We start from the raw sequence: 24,491 nt of genomic DNA, 5'->3' as shown, positions 1-24,491 counted from the left end.
TTTGCAATCTTCTGGCTGCAGGTAGCCATCCGGAAAACAGATGGGGTGATTCCAGGTGTTTTCTTTTTTTCTGGAAAAACACTCCTGGGCTTCAGGAAAAAAACTGCCTAAGCCCCAAAAAACTGCTGCATTGTCAGTTCTGCCCGCTGAGCCAGCGGGCACAGCTGTTCAATCTGCCATGTCCCCACCGGGAGTCACTGAAGTACTATTTCTAATTTCCCCATCTGCAAAAATCTTGGTAGGTTGTCATCAAACAGCAAATTTCCGCTCACTTTTAACACATTAGCAAGTCTTCAGCTCCCACACCATGAAGTATACCTACATAACCATGAAATTCTATGGTGGCTTAATACCATATTGCCTCTGATTATTTTGGGAAAACACCCAACTGAAGAGGTAAATAATTATTCAGGAATTCCAAATAGAAATACACAAATAGCAGATAAGGATGAAGACAATCATCCAACCACTACATGTCCATCCCACACTATATAAGAAGGTCTGCAAAGAATCAGTAGTTAAAGCAAGAAGATCAAGTGTGGAAAGAACAAGGTTCGATCACACCGCCCTATCTCCCCTCTACTCACTCCCTATTCAAGTTGAAAAAATTCACCGCACAAGCATCAATGATCAGAGAGAAAAAAAAGGCATTGGTCTATACAAATGCCTTCATTGTACATACAAAGACATCGAGAGTGCTATATAGGCAGATGCTTACCTTTTAATAGATATAACAGATACAACAATAGGGACAAGACTGGTCACTAAAATTTCTCTGGTGAGCCCTGGGGAACAGGGCCTCTCAGAATTCCTAAAAAAGGCTTATTTCACTATCCCACTCTAATCAAGTCCTACATTGGCACATTCTGTGTGATTATTTAAGAGTTATAAAAAAAGAAAGGATTACACTATTTAGAAAAACACATACAAATATGCTACAATATGCACCAAGAAAGGCGAATAATTTAGATTTGGCCAACTCATATTTCAAGTAGGACATACATTCTGTTAATTTGAAAATAGAGAGACAGTGGTTAATTGGTATGGCAGGCCAACTCATAAACAACTCTGGTCAGCTTCAAAACAAGACACCAATCAATATACTACAACACCCCTTAAAAACAGACTCATTCAACACCCTAGCCCAATGCCCATGGGAACAAACAGGTCTTCACAGCTTTACAAAAGGCCAACAGGGATGGGTCATCCAAACTGAGGGGGAGGCAAGGTGTCCCACAGGGCAGGTGCTTCCCAGGTCCCATAACGGATTCAGCAGATGCTTTATGTATAATGACTCACAAATATGCCAAAATAATATACACCCTTTGTAAAACTACAATCTACACAAGCAGGTAACGGGTAGATAAACAAGTGTACTAATTTAAGATTCCCTCATTGTATTATTATTGCTTTTTCCCTATCAAGGAATACATTGCTAATCTTGGCTATGCCAATCTTTTCAGGGCAATCTGCATTAGTTCCTCACACAGAACTGTTATTTCTACATAAAGAATTGTATCAAGGGTAATGCAGAGCAAAATTCCATGAACTAGATCATCTCTTGGACAGAAGATGAAAAGGCACTGTTTTGGTCATGTCTCCTTCCTCCTTCTTTAGCCCAAAGGCTGAATGAAAATTTACTTGGCACTTGAAAACGCTCTACGACAATGTTGAATGCGATGATAGAGATGAGTAGACAAATTCAACACTCTACCCTTCTGCCAGTTTTCTTGATTCTTTTAGCCAACAGTGGGGACTCCTCTGTTCACAGAAGAGGTTTATGATCTAAAAGCAAATAAAAGATGAATAGAGAGAACAGAGAACATTAATTTACAAACTTCATCACACAAACTTAGTTAGAAACTCAAGAATCCACCTTACACTGAGTCAGATCAATGGTCCATCTGTCCAAGAACTTTTGAAATCCTGGCTGGCAATTTTCTAGTCCTACCTATAAAAGCCAGGAATTAAACCTAGAGCATTCTGTATGCAAAGCATCTAGCAGGATATCACACATAAGAGTTGTTCCAATAACTTATGAAAAAGGACTGTCTTCCACTGCCTGTTCAACAACTGTGTACTCTTCAAGGCAGTGGAACTTTCATGGCCTTTCCTGAATTGAGACAATTCTCTGCCTACATGCAGCAAGTCTCTGTGAGATATATCAGGTAGAGTGCAACAGCTGATGACAAAACCATATGAGCCCACTAGGGCCTTTCATGTGATTAAATAAAATTAAACATCCTTACTTCTACAAACTGTTTAATTTACACTGTACTTATACAGCTTAATTAAGCTGCAGAACATTTAAAAGAAATTGTGAAATTAAACAAATAGATAAGGGTCCAGAGAACTTTTCACATATTATAACCAAATTATACTTCAAGGGATTGCTACTGGAAAAGATCCAAAATCGCTCTCGACTCATTAAGCTATTCAAGATTATATGGATGTTGATCTAAGAGCAAAAGAAACCTAATATTCTTCTATCAATAAAGAACCTCTTATAGTTTTAGAATTGTTCATTCACTGTTTTTTAGCAAGGTCACAACAGAAAGAACATCAGATAAAATAGGTTCAGATCAGAATTTCGCAGTTCCATGAGAAGTGGTTCACAGGCCTTCAAACAGATGAAGCCACAGTTGCTCATAGAAAGTAGCTCAGGCAAGAAACTCATTATTAGAAAGAAAACCAAGAGAAATACAGGTTGACTTGGATTTCATAAAACACAATGTAAAAGAAACTCAAGCTCAAATCCTAGTGATACATGTACTTGTTCATGTTATTTTCTTGGCAGCAATATTCAAGCAGTGTACCTCACTTTTGTATTTCGGGTGGTTTCTCATCCTAAGACTAGATAGGTCTATCCTAGCTAGCTATAACTATAACTAGTTAGCTAGTTGCTGCCACATGCTACGATACAGAAGGCGAGACTGGACAGGGCGAAAAATATCTTTAGAAACACTTCCTGAAGTACAGGGAGTACTCCATAATATACTCTTCCTTCAAGGTTCAAACAGTATCTCCCAAATCCCTGGTTCTATCTTCTGAGTATTTCTAGGTTTCTCCCTTTTCTAATAAGAGAACTCTCTTATCGCTATACATTTTCCAATTCTGAACACAATTCAGCAGTATTGTATGACATACCCAGTCTTGCTTTTGGGGCTCTGGGAAACTGGAACATTATATGAATTTCAGCTCAAATTGGATTATACTAATTTAATTCCCTTTCATCATAAAGCTGCCCAACTTTTGTACATAGATCTGTTTAGGAAGCTATTTCGAAAGGAGTGACAAAAAATCAGCCCAGCCTTAAATCTGAGTATGATTGATTACATTTAGCAAATAGATTTGTTGTCCAAAGTCACAATTATTTTGAAACTAATTAATTCTGCTCTGCAATAATTAAGTATTCCACCATCAGGAAAAAAACAAACAACTGAAACTAGAAATGGCAGTTATTTTTGTCACAATGCTATCATGCACACTTTTTCTGTCCCAATCCATGTATTTATCCAGAGAAAAATCAAACACCAAACGATAATCCACTTATTAAGCTCATTTTCAGGTGTAAGCTTCAGTAACCTTCATTTAGTTTAAAGAGCAAAAGAACAATTTGCACCTTTACTTATAATAATATTGAGCTACTATTTAGAAAATTATCTAAGATATTTTAGAGCAAAAGTAGCAGTATTCCTAAATAAGTTTTTATTGAAAATCATTTTGAGAGATGATGCTTTTAGAGTTTATCTACTGATAAAAGACTATACATTCTGAATTGTGAATCGATGTTTATGAGTTTGATCACGTTTGTGACCTGGTCACTGCCATTCACTGTATTTCCAGGATTACTATGCAGTAGTTCATTAACAGCTCAGGCAATATTATTTGACTTTTTTCCCCAGGTAGGTCAAACACATTGATTTTTAGATTTAATTTGAAGAAATTATAGATTAACTACTTTAATTTCTAAAACTTGAAGTATTCATTAATGATCAGGAAACCTTTCTACTAAAAACAGTCGCAAAACACAGAAAGAGAGGCTTGTTCTCATCAAGGGCTGAATTGATGCTTACTTTAATAGCCCTCCCCACCCTTGCTCAGGTAATGCATACAGTATGTTAATTTGTTTTTTTCACCTCAGGTTAGATGCAATTGCTGATGGATCACCTGATCATCAGAAGTTCTTCCTATTTCATATGACAAAAGCTGCTAGAAAGACATAAGATAAAACCATTCTTTTTTTTGATATAAGCTCTCCCATTTGTTCTGGAGCCTAGCAAAGGGTTCTTTCTTCCAGACTCACATATTCTTCACTCATGGCAAGTTCTGGAATTTTCCACTAGCAGCTAAAATGCCATCTAGTGGACATGTAGCCTAACATCTTAAAAGAAGAGGAACCATTTCCTTCTGAAGTTACACAAATGTGACTTTTACTGCAGTATTCATGCTTGCAAAATTAATGAAAAAATATGATTATTCAATGATAAAAACTTGCAAAATGTCAAGAGTTTTCAAAATCTGGTCAAGTTTTGGATTAATTGATATAATTTTCCTCCATGTAAGCAATCTCTTTTTCTCTATGTACACTTGTTTTAATAAATATATGGGTGCAAACAATTGGAAAATGCCACTATGCAGACTAATACCTGTCAACTATGATTGTGCACATATTGATCACAAACAGATAGATCCCAGAAATAACTATGACTTTTTAGGCTAATTTAAATAAATCCAATATGATACCTGAATCAGCGTTAAACAAAGAGCAATTTTTTTTGTCAACTGCCTAAATTACCTAAAACTTAAGATTCTACACTCAAAAAACCCATCAAGGCTAGTGGTCTCACAGAATATTAATTAGGGGAAAGAAGTGCACTGTAGGGAATGTGCAGATTATAACCTAATGAGCCTGTAACATGTTTTTTGGCAACTGCAAATAAAGTCCATCCTATTAACCTTTGAGTTACCTCAGTCAAGTCATTGTCATTCTTATTCTCCCAACTTTCTTATAATGATATCAATGGCAGTTTATATTGTGATTTCCTCATTATTTAGATTATTGTAATGCATGAATCCAGTAATCCATTATGACTTAGTATTATACATAAACTGGCCAACAAAATGGCATACATATGTGTGATTGAAGCCACTAATTTCTTAGCTTGGGCTACTGTAGCTTCACTTATTTACATGGAATGATTTAAGCATTTACAAGACATGACAAACAAATGCTTGTTTTATACAGTTCTTAAAACTGTCAACTTGGAAACCCATTTAGGACTGAAGAACAGAATATTAATCTCAAAAAATAAGATACTTGTGGCACAAACTATAAGCATTCTAGCAAGCATTCTGAAGTTGTCATCTGAACAGGAAAATCAGTATTTCTAATCACTTCTATCTCTAAGAAAGTTTGCATAGAATTGCAATGAAAAGTATAATTGGATGGATTTATATAACATGCTGAATCGTAAACCATGATTTGCAAACTAACGTGTCTTAGTTTAGACATGTTAAAACAAATCCAAACCAACCAACCAACCAGCATTCAGCATTGTCTGTGATCACCCCCTTATTGCAAAGTTTTAAATATAGGCTAAATTCTTCTATTCAAATAATTTCAAAGGGCTTTGATTGGACTGTACCCTAAATAACGATGTTGCGATTCTTTTCTATTCACAGCAATTTCAGTGTGTGCTTCACTCAAAATAAAAAAATCAAACATATTAAACATCCAGCTATTTGCATATTATAGTCCAACGTTCTCATTTATCTATTAAAATGAATCATGCCACTTTATTAAATTTTAAAATATAGCTTATTTTATGTACATTTATGTTTCAGTTCTACTTTTTCTTCAAAATGTTTTACTCCAGCCTACACTAATGTTGAATGTGCCTTCTTTCATTTGTATTTAGCAAAACTTATGTGCAGGTGCATGTTACTTTCAATATTTTATATATACAAAGCAGAAAGACTAACAATTCCTAAATAGCATGTGATCTATCCACTGTACTTCAAGTACTACAATGAATGAAGCATTTCAAAAGAACAGTCTCTGCTATCCTAATGCTCTCCTGTGCAAGATTAAAACTGATATAATTCAAACCAGCATGGGATTTAGGAGATAAAGACATTGTAGTCTAACATACTCAGCTACAAAAGCTGTACTAGAACTAGAAGTTATCTAATGAAATATAGTAGCAATCCTAAGAAAGCAACTCAAGATTAAATGTAATTCAAAGCTACTGCTTGATGGAGATGAAATAAATAGAACCGGAAAAGTTCAGAGAATAATGGTATACATTCTTCGAAGTATCCCTATAACTTTCTGCAAATCAAATATGTTGGCCAGACGTGGACATTATTATGATTTATAAAGAACTATGATTTATAAGAACAAAAATCAACAGTGCTGTTCAATCTTCCCCAGCAAGTGCTTCCTAAAGTCAGTTTCCACATCCACCCACAAACAGACCTGCTGTTTAAAATTCCATGTAAACAAAGTTGCAAATGCTGAATAATCCTCAAAGTTTAAGCATTTCCGAGGTTTGAACATAACAGGGAAAGATGTGGCTTGATCCATCCTTCCTTATGAGAATAAGAATGGGTAGGAACCAAGCAATTCATTTTAGAGTATGAAGCCAGCTATTTAATACATTTTGCGGAAGTCTGGCATATTAAGATAAATAGGAGATAAGGACAGATTTGAACTAGGATTCAGAGACCAATGCAACATGGCCTATTCCCACGCAATGTATGTAAAACAGGGAATGTATGTTGAAAGCAATTAGTGGCTGCTCTCCCAGTTTTACTAACAGTGTAGGCCTATAATTGAGGAATCAATTATAAAAGCACAACTGAGCACATCACCTAAATCTACTGAAGGAAAATAAAGATTATAAGCAATTTACTTAAATCTCAGAAATTGATTCCTCAAAGTCTGGCCTACACTGTTAGTAAAATTGGGAGAGCAGCCATGAATTGCTTTCCACATACATTCCCTGTTTTACGTACATTAAGTGGGAATAGACCATGTTATATTGGTCTCTGAATCCTACAGAATGTTTAAATTCTCTTAAATATCAAACATTCCATCAACGAAAGACATGTAAAGAAACATTTCCATCAGCTATAGTGAACTTGTTTCAAAAAGTGAATCAAACGCTTACAATGAGCATATCGCTGAAGCACATTACATTTAGAATTATTTTGGCTCTTCGTTCACTAAGTCAGAGAATCACTAATACAGAGCAGGAGAACCAGACAGATACATATTGCCAACTTCTGATGCTGTCCAGCTTGCCAGAAACCCCAACTATGCTGCCGTTGTAGCAGGGTAGACTGGATACCTATTTATCCTTCTCAGTTATAATATTTACTACTATTTCTATTTTCATCTTTCCAAGTTAACCACAGCACAATTAGGTGCTTTAAAAGCAAGTCTGAATCTCTCACATAAATGAGACAGAACTACACCTCTGAGGACCACTACCAGTGATGATTTTTCAGAAGTTGGTTTAGAGCTTAACCAAACCGCATGCTGATTCATTGCTAGTTGATCATGCTCATTAGACTTCTTCTGAAATAAACTTTTCTGTAGTGGTATGGTAGTGTGATGTCTAAACCAGGAACTCTGCTTTCTTCCCCTAATAAACCAGAGTTGGAAAGCGAAAACAAGCCATTGCTATCAACTTGTGAAAATGGGAACAACCACTATTATTGGTGCAGACGTCTTGCTAAGTAATTCATAAAAGGATCTTCCAAGGTTTGTTTTTATCACTTTGGTTTTTTGGGTTGCATTGCCAAGGAAGAATGTTGGGACAGTGGTACACCAACATACCATCACATCTTGCGGCAGAATTCTGCCTCAGCATGACAATGGAATGTGTTTAGTCTACTTATACCTAAATGTGAAAAATAAAGTGCATCAGACTATTTGTCCATCTAGCTGATATCCTTTTCAACATGCAGGACTTTCCAGACAGAGATATTTCTCAGAACTGGTACAGGAAATCCTTCAGTGGGAGAAGCTAAGAATCGAATTTGCCACCCTCCAAATGCAAAGCCTGTAATCGGCTCTGAGCTCTCTATTCATGGGATGATAAAACTGTAACAAAAACTTAACTCATATAAGCCTACTGCAAGTTTTGCTTCTGCCCCAAATTCTATGTTCCTGCCTTTCCCAACGATTACAAAGCTTTGTTCCTGGAATAAGGACTCTGCCAGACAATTCCTCTTTTGTTGTGTCTTTATTATTTTTAGGGAAATTCTAAATGTTTGTTTTTAAGAAACAGGCTTATTGTAGCAAACACTGAAAACTCCAGACTCCCCTTTACAGCTTTCTTGATAGCATGATTTTGAAGTTGTTTGTTGAAATAGATGTATCCTTCCAACACCTTATTCCCCCAAAATACACACCTATGTTGTAGTAGTAATAGTTTAATAGTTGGACAGGTATCTCTCTCACAGAACTAATCCAGCAATACTTTCAGATGATTTGGTATCACACATATTTTTAACACTGCTTAAAAAAAACAACCACCCTTAAATAAATTGCCACTCAGTAACCTTCCATATTTATAGTTGGATTCAAGATATATGCCCTGAATCAAACTGTTTTTGTGTTTGCTTTATTAAACATAACAATAGCACAGAACTTCCTTGTATAATATTAACTGTCTGAGGAAACAGTAATCCAAAATATTTTTCTGATATATCAAAATAATTCTGACTACTCACTGAACGCTAACACAGAATGAAATTATCAAAAGTATTTCTGCAAGAACATATTAAAATGTCGCAATAACCTTTTTTTATCATGACTGATGCTTTCAAATATAAATAAACCACACAGCAAAGGAGAAATGTTTGACACTTAAAAAAAATGACCATAACTAGTAGTCAGTCACAAGATTTAATGGCCTGATTCACACATCTTGCTAAATCTGTACATCTTGCTTTCTTCTGGCCTAGGCTGTTGTGTGAACAGACCTGTATAAACTCTTATGCACAAACCAGACCACTACTTGTTCTATAAATCATGGCTTAAAAAATTTAGTCTAGTGAGGCACTCCACAATCTTCCTCAAAATCACACAAGCCAGCGATACTCAAAAAGGCAATATTAACCAGACAGACTCTGAAGCCAAGATACTGAAATTTAACAGTTTTGGCTGTTTGATTTCTTTAAGATACTCTGACGTCATTGCTCATGACAAAGAAGTTGCTGATTGGTTGTTAATGCAACTATTTGTACTTCCTATAAAAGCATTATTTTTGGTACTTTTTAAAAGAACTGAGTGAAATAGCCCTCCACATTTCTCACTTGTCGTATTAACAATTAAATAACCACAGCCATGTATTTAAATGACCACTTCGGTCCAGATGGAGGAAGCGGTGGTTGAGCTTCTGAAGCAAGATACTGAAATTTAACTGTTTTATGATATGAGTAGCTTCCATGTAAATTGATGGCATGTATTTTAGCAAAACCTTCAGACAGGCACTGTGGCTCAAGGATGACACAGATTTCAGGTACCACATCAGGATGACACCTTTGGTCATGAGTTTCCAGGAGAGGGCCAGATTCTTGAAATCACTGCTCTGCTCACTAAACCTTTTGCCTATGCTGCTGTCAGCTCCTAAGAGCAACTCAGCCTGCAGCAATAGGCCCATTTTCCCAGACCTATAGAAGGCGCTGTGTAGCAACTCCTATCTGTGCATCAGGGACCCCTCCCCCCCTCTGCAGCAGCCTTACCCAATGTTGAGAATGCGCCCCCTACTGACTTGCTACACTCATTTCTTCATTCCACCGACTTGGCTGCGGTGCATTTTGGGTGGGGGCTGGTATTTTTTCCTTCGATGGTCATAAACCCAAGCAACCGCAGCTTTAACGTGAAGCCACATGCTCATTAGGTGTATGTCTATGTAAAACTGAACTGGGCTGCAGGAAAAAAAAGACAACACACAGACACACAAAGCCATAACTAAGAATAGACAGACATCCTAGGAGAAAAAGACCTTTTTTCCCGCAACAGAAGCAGAAGCAGTCCTCTTTTTTCCTCTTCTTTGTTTGAGAAATAGGTTAAATACAACTATTGCCCGGGATGGATGCAGCAAAGAGTTGCAGAGGTAGAAGGGTGCCTGCTTCTCTCGGAGACCTGGTTACTCTGATTGAGTCACGAATCCCGCCTTTTCCAACACACCAGATACCTCTAGCTATGAAAAGGTGGGGGGCGTACAGGAGGAGGCTGTTCTCCATTGATTGTACCGCAGCCTGTTCCACATTTCCAGCGCCAACTCTGCAGTCATAACGGGGCTTTCCTTCCTCGCTAACACCCTTCCTTCCTTCCCCCACCCCCGCCGCACATGCTGGGGAAAAAAAAAGGGAGCCTCAAGCATGTCGAAGAGGATGGCAGCATTCGCAATCTGGTCTCCCCCACCACCTCCAACGCTTCCCTCCTTCCACGACGCAGACCGTGCAATCACAGCCACACTCGAGGGCGCAACATCCATGTGCCACCTCCCTGCAAGGAACGGAAGGAGGAAAAGAGATGCAACGGAGGCAGAGGCGGCATTTAGCCGAAACGCGGTCAGAGAAGCTTGTCTTTTAAAAAATGGGGCCGGGGGGTGGAGGGAGGGGAGCCAAGGAAGCCGGCAGGGTCTGGCGCCGGGAGAGCCGGCCTCGGACGCCAGGGCGGGAGACACGTTTTTTAGCAGCATGTGTGAAGAGGGTACAAGAGCAGCCGCCGGGCCCGGCAACGCTGGAGGCGCAGGAGAAAGACGGTGGCGGCAGCGAGGAGAGGGAGGCAAGGGTTGCGCCGGGCTCCCGCGCGCGCTCAGGCACCTACCTAGTTGGGTTTCGCGGTCCCTCCTCCTCCTCCTCCTCAGCGGCGGGCGCTCCCTCCCCCGGCGGCGGCGGCGGCGCTGCTGGCTTGCGGCTCCCGGCTGGCGGCTGGGCTGGGCGGGCGCGGGGAGCGGAGCCGGCGGTGCGGGGGAGACAAAGGGGCCTGGATGGCGGGGGGGGCAGGCTGCGAGGGGCAAGGCGGGGGCTCGGCCTGCGCTGGGGTGGAGGGGGGCGCGGCGGCTCCGCGGGGCTCAGCTACCGGGGCGATGGGTGTCGAGCGCCGGGCCGCGGGGAAGGGGAGGGGGGGGCTCCCTAGGCGCCCTGCAGACAATACAGCCGGGTCCCTCCTGCCCAGAACCTGCCCTGGCCAAGATGGCGGCCGAGAAAGAGCGGAAGTGACGCGGGGTCCTCATTAGCATATGGGACTCATTGTCCGGCCGGAGAGGAGGGGGACGAGCCCCCCGGGGTGGAGGGAAAAAAGGGGAGACCGAACCCCAAGAACGGAACTTGATTTCCCGTCGTCCCTCCTCCTCTTATCCTGTCCTGACAGGTAGCGGGCTCTTTAAACGGAGGTGGAGGGGAGAGGGTTACATAACCCCGCCAGAATGGGGGGGACTCTCGCGAGAAAGGGAACCGGCGGCGGGATCTGCCCCGGCTCCGCTAGGAGGCGCCGCGCCCTGCGGCTGGGGCCGGAGAGAGGAGTGCGGAGCGGTTATCCCTCCGCCGCCCCAGCCGGGACTACAACTTTCCCGGAGGGGGGGAGGAGAAGGGGTCACTGGGGAAGAGGGAACCGTGGAGAGGGGGGGGGTGAACCTGCTCCACGTGACCCGGCATGGAGCATACCACGTGACCCAAGCTTCACCTGAGTGAGCATCATAACACCTCGTGCTATTAAGCTGATGATCACAAGGCTTGTACTCCTGCATGGAGTGAGTGGCCTCGCAGGGCAGGTCAAGCCCAAGCATCCCTGTGCCCCAGCCTTAGCCAGAGAGTATCTCTTAACCCACAGAAGGGGATTCTTTTATTGTGCATCACCAGTGTGCCACCAACATCTCTCTTGCACCATGGATGGACCAGTTGCAAGTTTGAAGCCCCAGCGCCCTGAGCAACAGACGAGCAACTGTTGGGTCAGGGTAGCGCAGATGCCCTTTGCATAGAGAGGACTTTTTAGTTATGGCTGCAGAAACACCTTGAGTGCCCATTGTGTTAGGGTGTAAAAGTAGGTTGCTGCTTGAGGCCAACAGTCATTACATATGCTCACTGAGCTGAATTGGAGACTGTAGCAGTGGCTTTCCCTTCTTAGTGCCTCCTTAACAGGACTGAATTACAATCTTCACAAGCCCTGGAAATGCTTGGAGGTAGAAGCCTGCTCCAATATTTATTTATTTATGTAGTGCAGCCTTTCTCAACCTTTTGACCCTGGAGGAATCCCTGATTTTTCAGGCCTTGGGGAACCCCTGCACATTCAGGGTCAAATATAGGCCACAAGTTACAAAATTATTATATCTGTTTCATGGGTAGGCCTGTATATATGCATTAACAATGTTCTTAGACTAAAAATAAAGAATGAAACTTACCTCCTTAATGTGAAGTTGCCTGAATTTTAAATAATTTTTAAAATAAATCATGATGTCCCAGGGAACCCCTAGTGACCTCTCATGGAACCCTGGTTGAAAAACCTGATTTAGTCTTTGTTACAAAGTTGAGCTGTCCCAATGAAAAATGGTAGAAAGTTCAGCATGGCTCTAATACTGGTTGGATTAATAATTACTATATTAGCACTTGTTTGCAAATGCTAACAATTACACCCTTGGTAATACATAACAAAAGGAAAGAAGACTACACACTAGCAACCATATACAGCAATGGCATAGTCTGATCACTGGTCTTAGAACTAACAGAACATGTGATTTCACTGTGCATGCAAATATCACACAGCATACACAGGAATGCAAATCTAAGTAGAGTTGCCAAAATAATACATATCTAGCCACAGCATTGCTGAAAGTGCAGCAGGAGAGCCACCATGCTATCCAGCAGATCTTTTCATTCTGTTTACCAGCATTATAATTATTAATCAGGTTTAATTGTGTATTCACCTATATATCTGAAAGTAAGTTCATAATACTTCATCTCATTATCCCAACAAAATTTCACACTCTAGCTACAGGGATCAAGAACCAAATATGCAATGGAAACTATGTAAAAGATATAAATGGTACTAACAGCTAAGTCCTCTATTCCTTGAGCCATATCCCGAAACAGGCTTGGCATCCAATCCAAGGCATTGGGGGCCACCATTTTAATTTTACTCAGTGTCCTGAACAGTGCATTTTTATATTGTTCATGGTATTTTGAGAAATTTAAAACAGTTGCTTGCGGCTGCTGTGACTAGTGAGTAAACCTTCTGCCTGAGACCCCCCTAACATGAAGAATTTTGGCAAAGACTCTACTCAAATTTGAAGCAATGTTCTTCTTGTTTTTGAGGATGCAGGGGGAGTCAAGAAAGCCAAATTGGCAGCCACAACAATGTGATCAAAGCACTGTTGAGGATACCTTATTTACTCCCATGAATTGTTTAGAATTATGATTCTTGCACATTTCTCAGTAATATTAGAAAAAAATGCAACACTTCAACTGCCCACAAGCTTATAACATAAGAATAAAGGCATGATAACTTGGGGAAAGAGGGAAACTCTGGCCAAATAGTCCTGACCTATAACTCCTGCCAACCCTTGTCATTTGTTGAGGAAAGTTGTAGTTCAATAATATTTAGAGGGTTTATTTTATCTTGGATAGCAAAAAAAAAAAGGGGGGGGAAGCAAGGGATATTAGGTGAAATTATTGCCCCTCTTTTAATGGAGAAAATTAAAGAGTAATACAGGTAATCTTTGTTCAGCAACCACTTGTTCAGCGACCATTCAAAGTTACAACAGCACTGAATGAGACTTACGTCCAGTCCACATAGCTGCGGCCATCGCAGCATACCCATGGTCACGTGGCACTTGGCAACTGGCTCACAATTACAATGTCGCAGCATCCCACAGTCACTGATCACCATTTGCAACCTTCACTGCTGGCTTCGGATAAGCAGAGTCAATGGGGAAGCCGGCAGGAGGTTGCAAATGGTGATCGCTTTACTTGTGCCTAATGACCATGCAACATTCGCCTAACAACAGCAACTGGAACTGTTGAAACTGCTGTCATAAGTTGGCATGGTCACATGACGTCACGGTTTACAACTGGGTTGCTTAGCAATGGAGTTCCTGCTCCCAGTTACTGTTGGTAACTGAGGACTACCTGTACTTAGGAAGGTTTCAGTTGGGCCAAAATATGCTCAGTGCCTTGATTTTGGGCGGCCTGGTCTCTGCTGCTAATGAATGCGCTAGGAATATGCTATACACCTCTACTGGGAGGGCACATTGCCACCTCCGCCAGACCTCCTTAAAATGGAGGCCTTCCCTCAACATAAACATCCCCTAATAAAAATGGATATTTTACTAGTAATAGTAAGTTTGATCTAACAATCTAATAATATAGTGTATTTCAATTGTTCACAGTGCTTCACAACTATTAATAGCTATTACAACAGCACTGAATTTTTTGACTGTACAATTAGTTAGGATTATTAACATGACTTTAGACTGATTGTTGCGTGTCAAAAATGCATCTGTTCTTTTTGGCTATATCCCCAGTATTTGGAATCTTTCAAAATATCAAGAATTATGGACTTACTACGCACAGGGCATGGCCTGAAGAATTATTATATTTATAGAAAGATAAATCAACATTTGATTTGTAGTAATGGATTGTTGATATATGTTGTTTGTCAACATTTGAATGTCTTTTTTTTCATCTGAAAGGCAAAGGGGACTCTGAAGCAATTTAATCAATGTTTTTGTTCATGTTACATATTTCCTGGTGGTCTTTTCCTATTTTTTTCCTTTAATTTTAATGTTACATTATGTTTTTAACACAGTTATGCATGTATAATTTGTTTGCAAGATTAAAATTATTAAATTTGAAGGAACCGTTTACACCATCATATCTAACCCCCTGCTCTTAGAGAGGTGAAAATTCTGACATGCAGAGATACAATGAATGGTCTAAAGCCTCCTGTTGTGTTTATGGTGGATATTTTAAGTAGGAAACCTGTTGCACGCACTGCATGAAGTGCAGTGTGAGTATGAGTATGTATGAAAGTGTCTTGAAAATCCTGGGCTGCAGATGGCACAAACTCACACGACAACAGCATTTAAATGAACCATCATCTTCTGAAGTACAATTTGCATTATGAATAGGCCAGCTGCAAACTCACACGTGGCTCAAATATTATCAAGCGTGTATTCCCCTTAATCCAGGATGTTCTCTAAAACTGTAAAGTAACAGCTAACTATTACTTATTTAAAATGCTTCATGATGTACATCTCCAGGCAGCATTCACTTGTTATCAGAAGAACTATTGATAATATCACTACAGTTCAACAGATGTAGTAAAGAAACCGATCCCTCAGCTATCCTGCTTCCGAGTTCTTTTAGAGCTTTGTACACTAGAACAACATGCTGAATTACCAAGTACAAATTAGGACCTGGTGCTGCTCTTTCAACAATAGCAAAAGCCCAGCCATGGCATTTGTTGTCATCATATCTATTTGGAATTCAAGCTGTGTCTTAAATGGTCTGATCTACTAGTTGTATGTGAAGATGCCCTTCCTGGAAACATTTATTTACTTCAAATGAGAATACAGAGTGTATGCATGTGCAGATGGATGGATGGATGGATGGATAATGTCCTCCAGTGAATGAAGGAAAAAAGACTTGTCTGGATTAGGATGACTGATGTACTTTATGTTCCTCCATTGAAATAAAATGCATTCCTTCATGTATGGTAGCTGTACTTACAAATACTTGAGGACACCACTGGAGTGGAGTCTATTTCAAATGTGGCATCAGTTGTGTCTCCTGTCCCCTACATTAACTATGTGCAATGACTCTTCTATACAAAGCAATAGGAGACACTGAGAATTGCAAGGTGCAGCCTTTGAAGATAGTTATTTATTTCATTAATTTACATGCCATCTAGAATCCAAGACTTAAGGCGCTCCCAACATTATAAAAACAGTAACTCCAATCATCGCATAATAAATCCCATAATAAATCCCATCTATCCAGCAGTAAAACCCATTTTAAAATCAGATAACTCAAGGGCCTCTCCCCACAAATTACACAGTACCTTATACCCCAAAGCACAAGGGGTCTATGGAAAGGGAACCATCTGAATGGTCTTTCTAAATGTTTAAAAAAGAGGGGCTGTCTGAGGAGTTGTGCCTCTGGGCCCCCATGTCCCTCACAACCAAAGAAAGGGGTATCTGTTGCACACCTTCTTGGCTAATTCAAACTAGATCTGCAGGTTCTACAAGCCAGTAGTCTCAAATGTAACCAGAACTTGAGTCATAAGAGGCTTTATAAGGAATGTCAGTGACTTGATTTGGCCAACCAATGAAGTTCTTGCAGTATAGGTGTTCTGCATCTGGCCCAGAATGTGGCTTGAGTTGGCAGGTGGTGGGTAAGGCTTCTGGAAGTACCAAATCACCTTGTGCTGAAGCAGCAGTACTGTTACCAGATGCTTTTCAGGCCCAGATAAAAGGGTTCACTGGTGTATATAGAAAACCTTTTGTGGATTAGGGAAACGACATTTGTATAGGTTTGTTGTTTATTCATTCAGTCGCTTCCGACTCTTCATGACTTCACGGACCAGCCCACGCCAGAGCTTCCTGTCGGTCATCAACACCTCCAGCTCCCCCAGGGACGAGTCCGTCACTTCTAGAATATCATCCATCCATCTTGCCTTTGGTCGGCCCCTCTTCCTTTTGCCTTCCACTCTCCCTAGCATCAGCATCTTCTCCAGGGTATCCTGTCTTCTCATTATGTGGCTAAAGTACTTCAGCTTTGCTTTTAATATCATTCCCTCAAGTGAGCAGTCTGGCTTTATTTCCTGGAGTATGTCGGTATATATACATCATCAAATATTCCTAGGACCAAATACCGCTGATTTAGTTTAATCCTTCCTAGAGTTCCCATTGAATCCAAAGGTAATACTCTCTGTCTTTTAGTATTTGTCATTTTGCATTATAAAAATGATACTGTAATTTTCATTAGCACATTAGGTTATGGTCCTTAAGTACTTATTTTGCCATATAAACATCTTTGTAAAGAAAGTACAGACTTTTCTCTTTCTTCCCCATTGTATCATCTTAGTTGCCACATTCCTATTCTACATTCTACAGTATTTGCTCATTGGTTATGTGTGGTTTATGTCAGTACTCATTAGATTCCTCTCTTATTCCAACTTGGTTCCTTAGCCTATTGATAGTTAATTTTCTTCCTAGAATGTCATGAGCATCAGCTTCATGGTTGCTTTGTTTCTAGCTGTGAAGAAATATGGGAAAGACAGTAAGAAATTCCATGTAGCATATTTTAACCAATCACCTAGGAGAAGGGGTTTGTTTGTTTGGGATTTTTTTGCGGAGGGGAGGTTGGTTATCTACCTAAACCAGCTTTTAAGGCCAGTACGGAAGAATCGTGTAGTGCCTCAGTTATCTTTTCTTTCATTGGAGTATTTTAATTATGTCTTTTTTAAATACTATTTTCTATGGATTTTTTGCCACCAGAGTTATATATTTAAGATGGGTGGCTACATAAATTTTCTAAATAAATATTCTAGTGCCAGCTGATACACTACATCGATCAGTGTATTTACATTGTTGTTGTTTATTCATTTAGTCACTTCAGACTCTTCGTGACTTCATGGACCAGCCCACGCCAGAGCTTCCTGTCGGTCGTCAACACCCCCAGCTCCCCCAGGGACGAGTCCGTCACCTCTAGAATATCATCTATCCATCTTGCCCTTGGTCGGCCCCTCTTCCTTTTGCCCTCCACTCTCCCTAGCATCAGCATCTTCTCCAGGGTGTCCTGTCTTCTCATTATGTGGCCAAAATATTTCAGTTTGGCCTTTAATATCATTCCCTCAAGTGAGCAGTCTGGCTTTATTTCCTGGAGTATGGACTGGTTTGATCTTCTTGCAGTCCAAGGCACTCTCAGAATTTTCCTCCAACACCACAGTTCCAAAGCATCGATCTTCCTTCTCTCAGCCTTCCTTATGGTCCAGCTCTCGCAGCCATATGTTACTACGGGGAATACCATTGCTTTAACTATGCGGACCTTTGTTGTCAGTGTGATGTCTCTGCTCTTAACTATTTTATTGAGATTTGTCATTGCTCTTCTCCCAAGGATTAAACGTCTTCTGATATCCTGACTGCAGTCAGCATCCGCAGTAATCTTTGCACCTAGAAATACAAAGTCTTTCACTGCCTCTACGTTTTCTCTCTCTATTTGCCAGTTATTTTGTATAGGTAGTCCTCACTTAATGACCATTTGTTAGTGATGGTTCAGACTTACGACAGTGCTGTAAAAACCAACTTAAAACTAGCACTCACACTAATGACCATCACGACGTCCCCACAGCCACATGATCAAGATTTGGGCACTTGGCGACTGGTTTGCATTTATGACCATCACAGCATCCCATGGTTACATGATCGCCATTTTCAACCTTCCTGGACAGCTTCTGGCAAGCAAAATCAGTGGGGAACTGTGTGATTTGCTTAACGACCACATGGTTTGTTTAATGACTGTGGTGATTTGCTTAATGACTGCCACAAAGGAAGATAATAAAATCGGGTCAGATTTGCTTAATGACTGATTTGCTTAGCAACCAAAATTCCAGTCTCAATTGTGGGAGTAAAACAAGGACTACCTGTACTACCATACCAGGACTATTTGAGAGAAGGAAGTTTTCTTGACAACATGGAAGTGGTATCCAAAAGAAAACAAGGGATGTAAACTTGCACAAAAGAAGGGAAAGAAGACTATATGGAATGCAAAATTATTTTGAACATTAACAATATTCACTAGTGACTAAAAATGTTTGCTTCACCAATCACCTTATATTATATTAAGACACTTTCCAGACCAATCGTATTTCAATGGATTAAAAAAAATGTATGAAAGTTTCTACCTATTTCCATCTGTTTGGTCCTGAAATGTTACAGAAGCTTCAGTGCATTTCCCCTAAGTTACATAATAATTAAAGTAAATTGCCTGAGAACACGCTTTGATAGAAATCTTCCAGCTTTGATATGTAAATTTCCCTGATACAAGTTTTAAAAAGCAAATTTCTCGGATGTAATTTATCTTTCAAAATAAAATTGCTGTTTGCATGTGACTTTCTCTCAGATTGCATCCCTCTATGCACACAGACACATTTTTGATGGGGAGGGGAGAGGTAAGACCAATGCAAATATATTTTGTTTGATATTAGTGCTTGTCCCCCCCACCCCTGCTGATGTTTCAAAGGGCCTTGAAGACTTGGCTCTTCACCCAAAGCCCCCTTGAGTTTGTGTGGATCTGTCTCTTTTTCATTCCTGGTTTTTTTTTGGAGGGGGGTTCAACTTGGCCATCTTTCACTCCTTACAGTATTATCTATTACTGTATTTATTTATTTATTTAATTTGTCGCCACCCATCTCCTCCCATCAGGGAACTCTGGGCAGTTTACAATAAAATGACCGATTAAAACAACAACCATACAATACAAATACAAGATATAAATATAAAAGTACTCTTAATAAATAAATATAAAAGGGTAAAAAGGTAAAAAAGTCCAAGTGGCAGAGAACCTGATGCAGCCCATACGTGGGAGGAGTAGTCTAAGATACCAGCCATCCCCCTGTAGAACTATTCCCCTCTCCGCCCCAAGCGAGGTGGCAGAACCAGGTCTTCAGACTCCTCCGAAAGGCCAGGAGCGATGGGACCAATCTTACCTCCAGGGGCAGCATGTTCCACAGGCCGGAAGCTACTGCAGAGAAGGCCCACTTCCTGGACCCCGCCAAACGAAGTTGTCTTAGAGACGGGGTTCACAGCATACCCTCTCTGCACGATCGGGTGGGACAGTCTGATATAATGGGGAAGAAGTGGACCCTCAGGTAACCTGGTAAATTAACCCTCAGGTAAATTTTTTCTTGTTTTTTTACTTGTGAAACACCCAGAGTTGTTGGGAATTGGATGGTATATAAATTTAATAAATAGTCTGATGAGAGTGGAATACCAAAATTCACTCCAGCAGAAGTTGTGGCAGGGTTCTTTTACATTCCTGTTGACCAATAATAAAAGATGACTGAACCAGCAAATTACAGTGGAAATTGCAGAGGAGCTACATGAATTTCTTCTATTTTTAGTGCAAAAGATGTAAGGCTTATTTTCAACTTCAGAGATGGGAACCTAAGAACAGGCAACAGTGGTAAGAAGAAACTAAACTCTGCATCTTATTGTCAAATTGAAAACAAATGTCCTAATCCACCCAAGAGTTCTTATGAACTTGAAATATCTGGCCTTTCAACAACAAAAAATGTCCTTAAGATCAGACTCTGTAATGAGGACTCAGAGTAATTATAATAATTTGTGGAACAGATTTCAGTGGAGGATCCAATAAATTAGGGCCAATTAGAGTAGAATAAATGGACAGTTGAAGGATGCACTCTGGGATAAACTTGCAAGGATGGAGTAAGTAGTTTTGTTTACAAGGTATCTGACTTAGGTGCGGACAATGAGAAAGCCAAGTTTACTGACAGAGCAAACTAATTTAGGTTTATTAAAATACAAGTGGAACATTGCAAAATCTCTCCAGATTGAGGAATTTTGCATTACGATTACAAAAGGGGTTCAGCGTAAAGCAATAACATTTAAGTGCAAAAACTGGTAGCTCATTATTGGACAGGTTGACTGTCTTGTTCTTAACCTTCAGGATGTTAAGATCTGCCAGAGATTTTTGCAAAAGTGACCCAGCTTGCAGAAGTTGGCTTTTTAAAGGACACATCTCTTGTTTTGTTCTCTGTGAAACAGATTTCCTTTACCATGATGGGTTCCCTCTCCCTTGGCTTTCAGAAAGTACTTCAGAATGCATCTGTTAAGCCCTCTGAATTTTTAATGTTTTTATTAGGTAGTATATATGCTTTCTATTTAGATTATGCTATTGTTTTGTTTTAATGGTTTTTAACAAGTTGTGCAGCAAAATGATTTAATTAAAATAGCTCTGAACATCATGGAAGTGTTTCAAGCTCAAAACAGTGTTTTCAAACATCCAGTTCACAATTGGAACAAGCTCTTTTAAAATTCAGATTGAGGTATTTTGAACTTGATGCAGTTTGAATTGAAATATTTTGCATGGCCCGAGTTTTAACTGTTTTGTTTTTGCATGGTATTCTTTTTTAAATTATTAGCTGACTTGAGCACCATTACTTGGTGGAAAGTCAAAGCAGAAATCCGATCTGATGATTACATTCCAGATGTTATCTCCACTATCAGAAACAATACCCTTAATATCTATTGCTAATATATACTAACAGGAACGTGCTGTTACAATCTGGTCCACCTTGTAGGCTTCCCCTAGCCCCCCGTTTGCTCTTTGTAGAAACAAATTTCTGCAGTAATTATTTAGTCTATTTGTCTGCTGCCTCATAGTCTGCTGAATATTTTCTTCTTCAATTTGTGGATTTCATGGTTACCATCACTTCTAACTGGATTTTCCCTTTTCCTTTTGATGGGATTGTCCATCTTAGTGTAAAAAACAACCACCCCAACCTCTATGTATTGGAGTGCTGTAATTCATGACACATCATGGCATAGTTCAAATAGGTCCTACATAATTTAAATACGTAACTATTGTATCATTTTTTTTTCAGAGGTCATTTGGAACAATGCATTACTCAAAAGTGGCATGAGAATATGGGCAGTTTTCTCTAACCCGTTGCCTTGAATTCTGAGGGTTGAGGTCCCAGTACATCTGGGCGGTGACAGGTTTGAGAAGGGTGACAGAGAAATCCAGGTCAAGATCATTCCCATCCCATCAAAAACTAATTTCTCAAATTAAAAAAGTCTCCGTAATTGCGATCCTATTACATTTTAACACTTGCCCGTAGCATTTCTATGTTCCAACTAAAATGTACCCTGTTCCTCCAAAGTTTTCCTCATGTAAGTTTATTTTAAGTGGTATGAAGGGCTCGGAATCTAGTCATGGACTAAGGGGCTTCCACTAATCATACAAATGGAATGACATCACAAAATGGAACATACTAGTGCAGCTTTCCCAACTTTTTATATTCCGGATCTGTTGACTCTACTGGCCCAGACTTATGGGAAATATAAGGGACTATCAAATCTTATTAGTAAACAGCAGTACTTACATTATTTAAAGAGTAAGAACGTACACAAATTAGTATTTATTATATATTTTATTTATTTATCGTATGGCACATTCACATCGCAGTTCAATAAAATAGAAACACAGGAGAGATAAAATACAAGATATAAAATATAGAATATAAAATTATAGACATATGTCTAGATTACAAATATAATTTTTTTGCTTCATTTGTCACAGCCAGGAAATTGGCGAAATCTCTGTTATAGGCTCTGTTTTGGCACTCTGTCACAGTATGTTGGATAGTTTGTTTTTCAGCCCCACAGTCACAATTCGGTGATGTCATTTTGCCCCACTTACTGTATAAACGACATCAGCACATCTACCATGGCCCATGCGGATTCTATTCAGTGTTGTCTATATCGCACGGGGCTGGTCAAATCCAGATGGTTTCTCTGAGATGCAGGGTAAGCTTCAACATTGTGGAGGACAGTTTTCTAGCCAATTCTGTTTCCACATATTGTGGATGTTGAAGTCATCTTCTACTAGTGATTTAGCAGTTGAAATGGCTGGATGTCTAGATCTCAGCCTATTTTGTTCGAGGCAGGTTATGTCACTCGATATTGGCAGCTGGGGGTTATCAATAATCTCCTGGTATTCTTGAAGGAGGGCATTTTTCCGTCATACATCTGGGCGTGGTACGCGTCTCAGAACAGGCAGCCAGTACGTGGGAGTAGATCGTATTGTCCCACTGACGATGCACATTGACTCATGCAGCTGTGCATCAATCCTACTTGTGTGTGGACTGTTAAGCTACAGTGGGGCACAATACTCTGCCACTGAGTGCACCAAGCTGAGCGCAGACACTCACGTGTCCGCTGCCAAACCCCAACTAGTGCTGCATTAATTTATGTAAGATGTTATTTCTGCTTCTCAGTTTGGCGGCAGTCTCCATCAGATATTCTTTATAGGAAAGCGTCCTAACTAAAGTAACCCCAAGGTACTCGGGATGCATGTTGTGATTAAGTCGATTTCCCTTAAATCTTACATTAAGCTTTCTGCCTGCTGACCTATTACAGAGATGGAAGCATGTTATGTCCATCTTGGTTGGGTTAGGTTGTAACCTCCACTTACGGAAATATTTATCGAGTATTTCCAGGTCAGTAGTAAGAACATCTTCAGTTGTCTCAAAATATTTATGTTGGGTGGCTTTAGCCCAGTCGTCTGCATAGCCAAACTTCCTAAACGTTGTATAGGGTGTGTTGGCTATGTATAGGTTAAAGAAAAGGGGTGCAAGAACCGAGCCTTGTCGTAAGCCGTTATTTAGTATTTTAGGGACACTACTATCCTCTCCCATTGCTACGAAACAAGTTCTTCCAGCAAGCATATTATCAATAAATCAAAAGTTTTTCGAAATGGGATTACTTGTATTAATTTATATAGCAATCCATGTCTCCACAGTGTCATATGCTGCTCTCAGATCTATAAAGGCAACTGATGTTTTTTGCTTCGCCTGATATCCTGCTTCTATATAGGTTGTTAGTGAAAGCACTTGGTTGACGCAACTTCGGGCAGGCCGGAATCCAGCTTGTTCTACTGGGATCATCTGGAAGATCTTCTGGTTGATTCTATTATATAAGTCTTTCAAGGAGCTTATAGATTGTGCTTAACAGGGCTACTGGTCAATAATTTTTTGGTTGATCATTTGATTTTCCAGGTTTAAGTATTGCAGTAATTTTTGATTGCTTCATCTTATGTGGTATTATACCTGTTTCCATAATGTCTGAATCCTGCTAGCCATCTTTTCACGTATTTTCCACAATGTAGAAGGAATTGAGGGTGTATGCTATCATATCCAGGTGCCTTGCCAGCTTTTATATCCTTAATTGCATTTATGATTTCAAAAATGGAAAAAGGGCATGAATATTCAGATTATTCAGTACTAACCTTTTTAAGAGCACTTTTATGTCTAATTTGTCTTGTATGAACTTTGTCCCTTGGTGTTCTAGATGTAGACAATATATGTATCACAATCTTGTTGGCTGGGATATATGTCTTATAATTTCTTACTCCCCCTAATTTCCGTAGTAACAACCATGCTTCTCTACTAGACATCTTAAAGTTAAGTGATTCGACAGCTTCCCTCCATTTCTCTCGAATTACATCAAGACTATGTAATAAATCGTCTGCAATTTCATGATCTCCATTTTTTAGGAATTCTTGATACAAGTCCTTGCAGGTATCATTCCAACCTGGGGCATATTGTTTACAATATCCTCTAGGAAGTCTTTCTTGCTGTGCATATAAATATGCCCACGAGTCTCATAGTTATTAGCTTTGGGAGGAATCCAGCCCAGGCATTTATCTAAATTTTCAGTAAATATATC

The 24,491-nt window shown here is 39.9% G+C and overlaps 1 protein-coding gene across 6 annotated transcripts in view; it reads right to left on the bottom strand.

Moving 5' to 3' along the window:
* The window catches only part of ADNP (activity dependent neuroprotector homeobox), a 50,018-nt gene extending 38,661 nt beyond the window's left edge, over positions 1-11,357 (bottom strand). For 5 of the 6 annotated variants that reach the window (XM_063297046.1, XM_063297047.1, XM_063297050.1 and 2 more), the window contains exon 1: positions 10,853-11,357. The gene's annotated coding sequence lies outside the window, so the exon portion shown is untranslated. Of the gene's footprint in view, positions 1-9,759; positions 10,022-10,852 lie in introns of those variants that run through there. The other variant, XM_063297051.1, reaches the window with a different exon arrangement.
* Between the last annotated feature and the right edge of the window lie 13,134 nt (positions 11,358-24,491).

This window comes from Candoia aspera, chromosome 3 (assembly GCF_035149785.1).
Source record: "Candoia aspera isolate rCanAsp1 chromosome 3, rCanAsp1.hap2, whole genome shotgun sequence".
In the NCBI taxonomy this organism is placed as follows: domain Eukaryota; kingdom Metazoa; phylum Chordata; class Lepidosauria; order Squamata; family Boidae; genus Candoia; species Candoia aspera.
The sequence above is the reverse complement of the archived record's forward strand: the minus strand, read 5'-3'. Positions and strand labels throughout refer to the sequence as shown.